Source organism: Rosa rugosa, chromosome 2 (assembly GCF_958449725.1).
Source record: "Rosa rugosa chromosome 2, drRosRugo1.1, whole genome shotgun sequence".
In the NCBI taxonomy this organism is placed as follows: domain Eukaryota; kingdom Viridiplantae; phylum Streptophyta; class Magnoliopsida; order Rosales; family Rosaceae; genus Rosa; species Rosa rugosa.
In genome coordinates this window covers 35,698,250-35,710,996 of record NC_084821.1, presented here as the reverse complement: position 1 = coordinate 35,710,996, position 12,747 = coordinate 35,698,250, and the positions used below count along the sequence as shown (strand labels likewise).

The 12,747-nt window shown below is 51.2% G+C and overlaps 1 long non-coding RNA gene across 1 annotated transcript; it reads right to left on the bottom strand.

Annotated features, from left to right (window-relative positions):
* Positions 1-263: 263 nt before the first annotated feature.
* On the bottom strand, positions 264-7,587 carry LOC133733357 (uncharacterized). Its single transcript, XR_009857645.1, has 3 exons — positions 3,029-7,587; positions 2,780-2,946; positions 264-689 (listed from the first exon to the last, which is right to left on the bottom strand). It is a non-coding gene; the product is annotated as an uncharacterized LOC133733357 (long non-coding RNA).
* Positions 7,588-12,747: the final 5,160 nt, after the last annotated feature.

Here is a 12,747-nt window from a genome sequence, read left to right as displayed (position 1 = left end):
AAAGTAGAACTAAGTGTTAATAACTTAATATCCAAAAGAATAATATGTATTACATATAAAATATTCAAACCCAAACAATAAAAACCAACCAGTGAGTTTCGAACCTAGACCAAATTGTTGCTGACTAAAACAGAAACCACTGGGCTAGGCATTCCACATTGTAATTAAACAAACCAGCATATATATGTAACTTGACTACATACTTCCGAATTAAAATAAAAATAAAAACTCAGTGGGTCACGGGACCCACTGGGCCCCAACGTGGCTCCGCCACTGTGGGTAACTATCTAACTTTTCTACCATGTTGGGGAATAAGTGTAGATTGTTACTCGAATTCATTATTAATGAAGTTTTCTTCAGATAAAAAAAAAATTATCGATCCGGTTAATCAGTTTCAAATTTCGTACTAAAAGTGGAGAAAACTGAACCAGTGAGTACATATAGACACACCGTCCTTTTTCTAGAGCTAGGGTCGAAATCCAAGGTGCACAAGCATGACTGGAAGGGAGCGGCCACGCTCTTAGAGGGAGAAAACCACTTGTATCCTCTGCTTCCATGGACACTCACTTCTGCTTCCACTACGCAAGTATCATTCATCAAAAACCCCTTGTCTGGTTGCCTGAAAATGTTTTCTATAATAAATGTACGCCAACCCCAACTTGAAGACACGTCGGTGAAGCTGTAAGTACCTACCAGAGGTAAAAGAAATTGTTAGTTCAATACTAATGATGTATAACCTTAATAAACCCGGCCATCATCCTTTCATACAAAGAATTAGGCACATCTTTACCATTCAAATGATGATGCCTATCATGAATTTGATCTAGGACGCGCAAATTATACTCCACAAGGAGTTTAACGCCGGGGGGAAGGGATTCGGGACTGGCCAATGCCAGAAACAGAGAAAGATGACGGCCAATAATCTTAATAAACCCATCATCCTTTCCTTTTGCTTTGTGGGGTTACGCTTAGTGAACAACTGATGAACAAGTAATTATTTTAGGGAAAAACTCATAAACAATACCTGAACTACCGGCCACTAATAACTTTCGTACCTCAAGTTCAAAAAATATCAGATTGGTATCTGGACTTTTAACCCCGACTCAATATTGGTACATGAGAACATAAAATCATTAACAGGGTTAACTTTTGAAGGGTAAATCTGTCCTTCCACTGTTCATCTTCTCCAAAACTCTCTCTACCTCCACCTCCACCGCCGTCACCACCGTGTAATAATACTGCTACTACAAAGCTTAACCTCCACCACCACTAGCATGTACGTGTAACAAAACTACTCCAACACTCCCAACCCAAACTTTGTCATCACCACCGCCACCATCTTCACCTCGCTACTCTCCACCAGTACATTCACCGCCGCCCCCATCCCCATCACATCCGTCACCTCTATCACCACCACCACCACCCCTTTTAATTATTCCCCTCCAGTACTTCCACCGCCTTCATCACCATCACCACCACCACCATCACCTCCTTCGTTGGACTACTCACCACCACCAACATCACAATCACCATCTCCTTGGGCAACCCCTTCTAATCATTATAATTCAATTTCTCCAAATTATTATGATTTAATTGCACCAGGACCTCATTTTTCGTCACCTAGCAATGGCCACACCCACCCCTCCAGCAATTCTCCAACCACCCCACTTGTAGCAGCAACCGTCGCCCCAGGTTCTCTCACATGCACCACTGCCTTCTCCCCCCACCACCTAGCCCCTCCGCACGTCCCCCCTCCTTTCCACGCCGGCCCTCCTCCTCCGATCACCGGAGCTCCACAAATGGATCGACAAGCTCGTCGAGTACTCCGCCAAGAACGGACCTCACTTCAAAGGCATGATTCGAGAGAAGCAGCAGGATAATCCGGACTACGTTTTCCTCTCTGGCGGTGAAGGCCATGGCAATTACCGTTACAAGCTCTATGCCTCCACTCGGGTCGGGTCCTTCAACCCGAAGCTGCAATTCGCTCCCCCATGGTTCGTCCACAAGCTCTCTGTCTCCACTTGAAATTGATGACTGGTGTAGCCTTTGAATGGTGGATGATTCTGTCATTAGATATGAAAAAGCTCCATCTTTGTATGAAGAAGAAGAAGAAGAAAAAATCTGAGATTGCAGAGAGAGGAGAGAGTTTTGGAGAAGATGAACAGTAGAAGGACAAATTTTCCCTTCAAAAGTTAACCCTGTTAACGATTTTACTGTTCTCAGGTACCAATATTGGGTCGAGGTTAAAAGTCCAGGTACCAATCTGATATTTTTTGAACTTGAGGTACGAAAGTTATTAGTGGCCGGTAGTTCAGGTACTGTTTGTGAGTTTTTCCCATTATTTTATATTTACTTATAGATCTATGGAGTGAGGGGGAAGGGATTTCATAATGCGTGGAATCAACGCTCTAAAACAAGGATTTGATCAAAAGACTCGATCAAATATACCATTTATAATCTCCCGTACTGCATGGTTTGGACTTTGGAGTCATAACATTGATCACAGAGTTGAAAACTTCTCAACCTTCCAAACATATTTGTATGTAAAGGCATCCTTTGTCCTGGCTAGGTACTCGCCTTTGCCGGGTCTTCTTTCTTTACAATTTACAAACAAAGACGTCGGCTCCAAATACACGTACGACTAGAAATCCCATTGGAAACGTCAGTTAATTCTTCACGAGGGATAAGTTTATCTAATCAAAGTACAAATGCAGAAAAAAAAATGACGCACTTTGCTAGTATGAATATAATCATGCTGAAGTAGATAATTAATTTATACCTTTAAAGACTAAGCAGACTCCCTTATTCTGATCGAGCAGAAACAATCTGAAATCAACATATACCCAACCACTATGTAATGAATCTGCTTCAGCCATTACTAAGTAGAGTGAGTTGTGGTTTTGTACTTTCTTCTTCTTGTTTCCATTAGGGTAGAACACAAGTTTCCTGTGACCAAAAATGGATATCAGGGAAAAGTTAAAGCCTGTAGATATAAAATAAGAAGTTACAATGATTCACTATTAATTACTTGGTGTCTGTGTTAATGCCTAAAAGTCCGGCGGTAGCTGAACCTTTGTTAACGCTGATCCGGTGAGCGGATCGATACTTGTGGTGCTCTCAAAGCCTCCGCTACCTGTCAAGTAAAATACAAAGGGCGTCAGAGGGAGACCGCGTTGGGCGGTCTTCAACTCTCCGATGCCTAAGTTAGTCAGTGTATTTATGTTGACAAAGTAACAGTAGGTAAGTATTGAATGCGTAATTAATGAGGAGAGAGGAGAGAACCTTTTATAGGTGAGGAGGAGGCTGACCTCTTCCTTGTTTTCGATGTGGGACTGATATGCTTCAGTTCCCAGTTTCAGAAGCTTCTGATGCAATCTTGGCGCGACGCGTGGCGGCGCGTCGGCGGCGATCTGGAGGTGATCCGACGCTGAGGCTGTAGCCCGCCTGGCGGTGTGTCTGCATGTCATTCCTTTGGTTGGAATTAGTACCTTTGGTGGTACAATGAGCGTGGCCCATTATAGCTAATTATGCTTGCAAATGTACATGTATGTACAAGTCCCCCAAGTCCCCAGTCAAGGAGGGCAATCTTGGTTGGGGAGTTGCTCGGCGGTTTGAAGCGTTTTCTTCCGCTAGACTTGCAAGAGCATAATTAGCGTTAGTGCGTTGTCAACCATGGATTTAATGAGCAAACGCTTTATACCCTTTCGGGTGGGCCCCTGCTAGGCCCCCCAGGGAGTCCCCCACTCCCCGGCTAAGATAGACCTCCGGATGGTCGGCAAATTATTTGTTGAGGGGGAGCTGCACGGAGCAGAGGGTGTTGAGTAGCGAACTCAATCTTAGTACCCGAGTGACTGGGGTCAACGTGCCTGATCAGGGCCGTCGTAGACTGTTGACAAGTCCCCGTGTCCCGTAGGGACGGTCTGACCGTAACGCCGCGTGGCGGGCGTTGTCAGAGTGAGGCGTGGCCTCGGGATCCGCCGCTGGCGGATATCCCCCCGCTGATTGCAGCAGGAAGCAGTGTCCAGTAGACGTGCCAGGTGGTACTTCATTGAGCGATATTGCGCTGAACAAAGCACGCAGCTTGCAAGATGAAAAGGGGGATCCGCTAGAGGTGTGTAGCGGAAGACGCTCCGCTTGCCGGATGGCAAGGAAGAAGTTCCGCTGGCGGGGTTTCCCTCAGCGGAGACTTCGTCACTTGGAAGATGACAAGGGAGAAGTTCCGCTGGCGGGGTTTCGCTCAGCGAAGACTTCGTCACTTGGAAGGTGACAAGGGAGAAGTTCCGCTGGCGGGGTTTCGCTCAGCGGAGACTTCGTCACATGGAAGGTGACAAGGGAGAAGTTCCGCTGGCGGGGTTTCGCTCAGCGGAGACTTCGTCACTTGGAAGGTGACAAGGGAGAAGTTCTGCTGGCGGGGTTTCGCTCAGCAGAGACTTTGGAGGGTTGGGGAAGTGATCCCAAGTAGTTACTTCCACCAGACGCTTCGTCTGGTGGTGGTTGACACGTGTCCAACCCGCAGAGGGTTAGCGTGCGGAGGCTTGTCTCCTAAGCCTGGCCGTCTTCTCGCCATAAATGATAGTAATTATGGATTTCGTAACCGAGGCGACGCTTCGGTTAATCCGGAGAGTAAGTGGAGGTCTGTGACACGTGTACGGCTGTCGTGTGATGTCGTGTTTTTAGCGGACGGCTGAGAACGCGCTGATGTTGACATAAAAGGGGGGAAAACCCAGCGAGATTTGACACTTTGGTAAAAGCTTCAAACTCACAGTCGTCGTCCTCTCGCTCTGTTCGTCCGAGACTGAAGAAAGAAGTTGCCAAAACTTGGAGATACCGTTCCCTGAGAAACGACGATCTCACCCCCCTAAGATTACTGTGCACCATCATATCGTAGGCTTCACCACCGAGGTTGGTATCTGGATTCCCTTTTCCCTGTTTCATTGGATCTGCTATTTTCTGGGTTTTGTTGTTTTTGGTTTTTTGGGATGATTTCTGTTTTTCTTTGGCGTGTTCTGAGGTGTAAAGTGAGATTTGGGGGGGTTTGGGTTATGGTGGTTGGCAGAGAGTTGGCGTTTAGGGATTTGTTAGATGGTCGAATCTGGGTTGAGTGTGTTTGTTCTTATTTTGGCATTTTCTGGGTAAATTGTTCTTGATGCTCTTGGCTATAACTGATGTAAGAATAGGCTAGATCTGTGTTTGTGCTAACTGGTGTGGGTTTTAGGGTTTGGGATGGCTAACGTCATAGAGATTTCGAGCAGTGAGGATTCCGGGTCTGACGTGTCGTTCAGCTCGGCGGATAGGATATTTATTGACTCGTTGCGTCCGTCTGCCCATGCAGGAACCTCACTGCCAGAACCGCTAGAGGTTGAGCCGCTACAGACCATACCTTGGGAAGTAACTATGGGTCGTGGTCCACGTCCAGAGAGCTCTAGGGCGGGTGAGGCCGCTGCTGCCAAAGCTAGGCGCGACGAGCGTTTGGCGAGTAATAGCGCTGCAAGCGGCTCCGCTGGGGAAGAAGAAACAGCGGGGGAGAATGCTGAGTCAGCATGGTTCCTCCAGGATGGCACCGCCGTTGACGAGGCAGGAGGGCGGATGAACGCCGCCGCCGTGACTCGAATGAAGAAGACGTTCCGGTTGCAGGGCTCGGTGAAGCTGCGCCCGCCGACGGTGGATGAGAGGGCGTCGATTCTCCTAGAGGGATCTGCGGCCGTGCATGAGGCTATATTCCGCCAAGGAGTGACACTCCGGCTGGTGCCAAATCTCCAAATCCTGGTGTGCGAATTTGGCCTTGCCTTCGGTCAGATTTGCCGCAACATGTGGCGGTTGATGCTGGCAATGAACTCACTGTGGCGGTTGTCCGGGTGCGAGGGGCCTACCGTGGCGGAAGTACTTCACTTCTACGAGCTGGTGTACGTGAAGCGCTAGGGTTGCAGAGGGCAAGTGAACTTGAGCCGCTGCCAGGGAGCGCCCAAGCTGATCGAGAATCTAAGGGATTCAATGTCCTACTGGCGGGGGACCTTCTGCGTCGCCACAGAGGGGTGGGAGTATCAGGCTGGGGCGAACGAGGAAGGGCCGACGTTTAGGATTAAGTCGGAGTTCCAACCTATCCGAGGTTGGTAACCAGTTTCCGCTGGACGTAGCTGGCGGGTTCTTGTATTTTGCAGACTTGGTACTTTTACTAATCCACTTGTGTTTGTGCAGCGGGACTGCGGTACAACCTAACGCGGGAGGAGGAGTGTCGCGTGGCGCGGATCAGAGGTTGTTGGCGGAACCGCAACTTGCTAGACTTCCGACTTCTGACTCGTTGGGAGTTGTTAGTCGAGCAGAAACTTACTCGCTCCGTTGGTAGGAAATTTTCGCTAGACTGCTCTCTGTTTTTTTTTTTTGTAATAAGTAGCCGAGACTGACTGGTTTATTATTTTTTTTTTATAGAAACTCCGCCAGGCAATAAAGCCAGCCGCGACGCTTTCGAAAAAGTGATGGATCGTGCGGAGGTTGACAACTTCCTGGACGATGTACGCCGAGGGTCTGGCGGCCCAGAAGACCTTGGTGAACCCCGAGACCCTGGCGGTAAGCCAGTCCGAGGTTCCTGTGGTGCTGCCAATGCCGCACCATTCCCATCTGGGTGCCGACGGCCTGCCCGTCGTTCAAGCTGGGGCTCCCGTGGCAGGCGGCAAAAAGGGGGCCGCAACAGTGGCTGCTCAAAAGGAAAGGGTACCCGCCAACAGGCGTGGTACCCAGAAAGAAAGACCGGTGCAGCCGGCAGGGATTGTCACCGCGCCAAGGGAGGAGCCGCCGGCGAGGAACACAAGGGCGCTCGAGAGGAAGCGCCGGCAGATAGACTCCCCCGACGAGGAAGAGGGGGAGGATGTGGAGATTATCGGGGGCCGGCAGCAGAAGAAGGCCCGTCAAGCCCCGCTGAAAGCTGCTGTGGTGGAAGGGGAGGCGCCCGCCGCCAGTGACTTGGACTCCTTCGCCGCCTACGCGGAGTTTATGACAGATGGTGAGCGGGAGTTCCTCTTCCATCTGTGCGAAAGGCTAGGGTTTGGCGGCCTAGCGGGGATCTCACGCCCGACCGCGATTGACCAATCGCCCTACAGCTGAGCTGCACGACATGTTTGAGGCGGCAAAGAAGCAGCCTCTGGTCGAAGGGGAGCTGAGGGAGGAGATTCAAAGCCTCCAGAGGGAGCTGGCGGAGGCGAGGGAGAACCTGGCGGAAACAGAAAGGCGGCTGGCCAAGGCGGAATGTGACTTTGCCGACGCCCGCGGTAAGCTCAACGTGGCCATCGAGCGGGACTTGGAGAGGAATGAACGCGTCTCCAAGTTGGAGCAGGACGTCACACTGCTGCAGGAGTGGATTGCCGCTAAGGACAAGAAACTCATTATCGTGCAGCGGGAGTCCGCCGCCAGGGTGACGGAGCTGAAGCGGCTGGAAGGCCAGGTTGCCCGCCTGAGGGCTGAAGGGGATACTACCGCGGCCACCGCTGTTGAAGCATTCAAGCAGTCGGCGGAGTATGCAAAGGCGATGACCGAGTCAGCGAAGGCTGGGGCCCTAGCAAACATAGACATGCTAAAGCGGAAGGGCGCCATCGACTTCACCAAAGCGTCACAGCCTGATGCGCCGCCGGCCAAGAGTGCCCCGCCGGAGAAAGATGTCGTGCCTGCCCCAGCGGGAGGCGCCCGCTCAGGCAGTGGAGAAAGTGGCGCACATCCGACGGAAGGGTCCCAGCAGACTCCCAATCCCACCCCGTCAGAGGTGTCGCGCGCGTGCTGGATTCCTGGCGGCGCACACCCGGGTGGACGGCACCATAGAGACCCCAAGTCCGACAGCCCGAGGGTCCGATCAAACGAGTCGAGCGATCGTGCCGCCGCCTGCTGAAGCAGAAGATGCCGAGGGCAACCCCTGAAGCCAGCTGGGACCGCACTAGATTCTCTTTTTTTTTTTTTTTTTTTTGTAGCCGCTGAGGCATAACAATTTGTGATGAATGTTGCGAAATGAAATGAATTTTTGAATTGGTGTTTGCTATGATGTGTTTGTACTGCCAGTACTTGAGTTATATTTTTCTTTTGTCAATCAATGAAACATTAAAGGAATTAAGATTGGTCCAAGTGCACCACATAGCGGATGAGGTCCGCTGACGATTGCTGGTGTTGCCAGTTGCCCTCAGTGCTAGACTTGGTAACAATGGTTTGAATAATTCCTCGTTTCATTGATAGCTGATTGATCAGGGTGTACAAAAGTGGGGTAGTACCCGTTGGGTAGCTTCCCTTAGCTAAATATTGAACAAAAATTTAGCTAAGTCAAGATGCTCCTGGGTAGCGGTCTGACTATTTGTAGTAATACTTAAGGTGTTCGGTATTCCAAGGGTGGGCCGACGTGACGCCATCCTTGTCCATTAAGTAGAAGGTGCCTGGGCTAACGACTTCTACAATTTTGTATGGACCTTCCTAAGTTGGGCGGAGTTTTGTTGGTGGCGGAATGACCTCCTTCATTACCCAGTCCCCCAACTGGAGGTTCCAGGCTCTGACCCTGGCGTTGTAGAAACGCGATACCAGCCTTTTGTTTTGCAGGTTGTGCAAATGGGACTTGTGTCTTTTTTCTTCTAGGAGGTCCCTGTCCAAGTTGACGCCGTCGCTGTTGGTCTCTGGGCAGTAGCCTTCGACCCTAGCGGTAGGCTGAGTTACTTCAATAGGTAGGACAGCCTCTGTGCCGAACATCATACAGAAAGGAGTTTCGCCGGTGGCGGTAGTTGGAGTTGTCCGGATGGCCCATAGGACTTCTGGAAGCTTCTCCACCCACAAACCCTTGGCGTCGTCGAGCTTCTTTTTTAGCAGCTTCTTGATTATCTTGTTTGCTGCTTCGACCTGGCCGTTGGTTTGGGGATGGGCGACAGATGCAAAACTTAACTTGGTGCCCAAGTTGGCGGTGAACGATATGAGTTCTTTGTTGTTGAACTGTGTACCGTTGTCTGTAATGATTGTGTGTGGGACACCATAGCGGCAGTAGATGTTCTTCCAGACGAAGCGAATGACCTTGGCGGTAGTTATTGCCGTCAGTGGCTCCGCCTCTATCCACTTGCTGTTGTAGTCGATGGCAACAATGATGTACTTGAACTGGCCCTTGGCGGTTTGGAACTTTCCCATCAAATCGAGGCCCCACGTGGAGTGAATCCAAGGGCCGATGATGACTGACAGTGGTTCTGCCGGTGCATGTGGGAGATCTGCAAACTGTTGGCATTTGTGGCAAGACCTCGAAATTCGCCGGGCGTCATCACCAAGTGTGGGCCAGAAGTAGCCCTGTCGCAATGTGCGGTTGGCCAAGGATCTGGCGCCTGAGTGGTTTCCACATTCTCCGCCATGGATTTCCGCTAGGACGACCTTTCCCTCCTCTGGGGTTAGACAGCGGAGGTTGGGATGGGTGAATCCTTGGCGGTAAAGCTTGCCATTCTGGATGTTGTAGCGGGTTGCTCTCCGCTTGAGCTGTCTTGCCTGGACCTTATCTTCTGGCAATGTGCCGCTGCGCTTGTATGCAATGATCTCGTCCATCCAGCTGGGGTTGACTTCAATGTTGAAGATCTCCGCCAGGGTCATTGTGATGCTTGGCTTGTCAAGGCACTCCACCCTTGTGTCCGCTGGACTCTGATGTGGCTGGGCGGTTGCCAGTCTCGCCAGTGAATCAGCCTTGGCGTTCTTTTCCCTGGGGATTTGTGTGATGGTGTGAAATTTGAACTTTTTTAGCAACGTTTTGACGTACCCCAAATATGCCGCTAACTGCTGGTCCATGGCTTGGAAGCTGTCGTTGACCTGGTTAACGACTAATTGAGAGTCGCTGAATATGTTGACGCTGTCAGCCCCTGAGTCAATGGCGAGGAGCAGACCGGCGATGAGTGCCTCGTACTCCGCCATGTTGTTAGAAGCCTTGAAGTTGAATTTCAACACGTACTCCGCGTTCAGTCCCCCGAGTCCTGTTAAGATGACTCCGGCGCCGCTGGCCCTAGCGCTAGCGGAGCCGTCCACATGCAGGTTCCAATCCGAGTGTGGGGAAATTGCTTCCTCAGCTGTTACCACTTCTGTTCAGGGCTCTGTCTCGGTACCGGGTTCTGGCTGACGCTCGGTGAGTTCAGCGATGAAGTCCGCCACTGCCTGGCCCTTCATGGCGGTTCTTGGCTTGTATTCTATGTCGAACTCGCTGAGCTCAATGGCCCACTTTCTGAGGCGCCCCGAGTGTTCCGGGTTCTGCATCACTTGCCTCAGCGGCTTATTGGTTAACACATTGATCGTGTGAGCCTGGAAGTATTGGCGGAGGCGTCTGGCGGCAACGATAAGTGCGAGGGCGAGTTGCTCCAAGGGAGGATACCTTGTTTCTGCTCCGTTCATGCCTCTGCCGGTGTAGAACATTGGGAGCTCGTCTTGGCCTTCCCGCCGGACAATGGCGCAACTTACAGCCGATGCCAAGACCGCTAGGTATATGAATAGTGTTTCTCCTTGCACAGGGACAGAAAGGAGAGGGACTGCCGCCAGGTATTCCTTCAAGCCCTGGAACGCTGCCTGACACTCTGGGTTCCAGTCGATGACCTTTTTGTGAGTTGTTTTGAGGAGTTTGAAGAATGGGTCACACTTATCAGTGAGTCGAGAGATGAATCGAGAAAGGGCGGTTAACTTGCCCTGGAGGCATTGGACGTCCACCTTATACTCGGGGTCCGCCAGGTTAAGGATGGCCTGTACCTTGTCCGGGTTAGCCTCGATGCCTCGTTCGCTGACGATGTATCCCAGAAATTTGCTAGCGGTGACCACAAAGAAACATTTTTCTGGGTTGAGGCGCATACCATAGGCCAAGAGAATGGTTACTATGATCTTGAGGTTTGCCACATGTCCGCTGGCCTTTATGCTCTTAACTAGCATGTCGTCCACGTAGACCTCGATGATTTTTCCCAGATGCTCAGCGAACATGGCGTTCATCAACCGTTGATAAGTTGCACCGGCGTTCTTCAGACCGAAAGGCATGACATTGTAGCAGTAGAGGCCTTTGTCGGTAGTGAAGGTGGTGCATTCCTGGTCGCCGGGGTGCATTTTGATCTTATTATATCCGGAAAAAGCGTCCATCATGCTGAGGAGCTCATGTCCGGCGGTTGAATCGACTAGCTGATCGATACGAGGTAGCGGGAAACTATCCTTCGGGCATGCCTTGTTGAGATTTTTGAAGTCGACACACATCCGCCACTTGCCGCTGGGCTTTTTGACCATTACCAAATTGGAGATCCACTGGGGATAGATGACTTGGCGGATGAATCCAATGTCTTGGAGTTTGGCAACCTCCTCTCCGATTGCCCGGTATTTTTCCTCATCAAAGGCCCTCCGTTTCTGCTTGACGGGATAAAAGGAGGGTTTGATGGTCAGCTTATGAGTGATAATGTCAGGAGAGATACCTGGCATGTCCGCGTAGGACCATGCAAAGACGGCGGCGTTATCACGTAGGAATTGAGTGAGTTCTGCCTCCACTTCTGGGTCTAGTTGGGCCCCTATGCGGACTGTCCGCTCAGGGTGCTCGTCTGAGATGCAGACAACCTTCAACGACGTGTTCGGGTTGACCGGCTCCTTCTTTACATATTTCTCCTCCTCATCCCTAGGATCCTCAAAGATGTTTGGTGGCGGTGCCTGATTATCCACCGTCAGAATTTCATGGCGGCGCGTTGACCGTGCTATAGTCGTTGAATAACATTCTCGTGCCAGCTGCTGGCTTCCCCTCACACAGCCCGTGCCGTTGGGCGTGGGGAACTTCATGAGAAGCATGTACCCGGCAATGATGCACTTGAGCTTGTTAAGCGCTGGTCGACCAATGATGGCGTTGTACGAACTGAAACAGTCGACGATAATGAATTCCGTATGTACCTCCGCCATGCATGGGCTAGTGCCAATAACCAGTCGCATGTAATCCGAACCCAGCGGTTGTGTGACGTCGCCGGAGAAGCTGAGCAGCGGCTCGTGATCCTGGAGTAGTTTCTTGTTCCGCTTGAGGTGGTTGTAGCATCTGCTGAAGATGACGTTGACAGCGGACCCGCTGTCCACCAAGATTCTCCCCACCGAGAATTTGCCAAGATGGCGTCGACCAAGAATGGGTCGTCATGCGGTAGATGCACCCCGCGCTCCTCCTCCTCTGAGAAGGTAATAGGTTCCCAACCTGATTTTGGGAGCTTGGCGGACCTCTCGTAGCGGATGTTGCAGACCTCCTTCGAATGATTAGAACGTGCATAGCGCTTTCTTGCCCTGTGAGACATGCTGGTGATTGGAGCACCGCCATCGATGCTGTTGATGCGGCCCAAGGTCTCAACGTTGGCAATTACTGGTGGTGGTTGGCGCACCTTGAACTGCTCCAACTTGCCGTCACGCTACAAGGTCTCAACGGCCGTTTTGAGAGCATTGCAGCTGTTGGTGTTGTGGCCGCTGTCCTCGTGGTATTTGCACCACTTGCCGGTGTTCCTGGGTTTGCCCCTTTTTGGGTACTTTGGAGGGGGTGGCGGTGGGATCTGATCCTTGCACTGATTGTAGATGTCTTCATACGAGGCCGTGAGGACCGTGAACACTGCGTACCGCTGCGAGGACTCTGCCTGCCTGTTGCGGTTATCCCCATGGGTTGGGCAGTTGCCCTTGTTGTAATTCTGGTCCTTCTGCCGCTTGTTCTGGTGGTGGCCCTGCTGTCACTCCCTCTTCTTGTCAGTTGGCGGTGTTGAAGGGGTCTTGTTAGCGGTTTCCTGA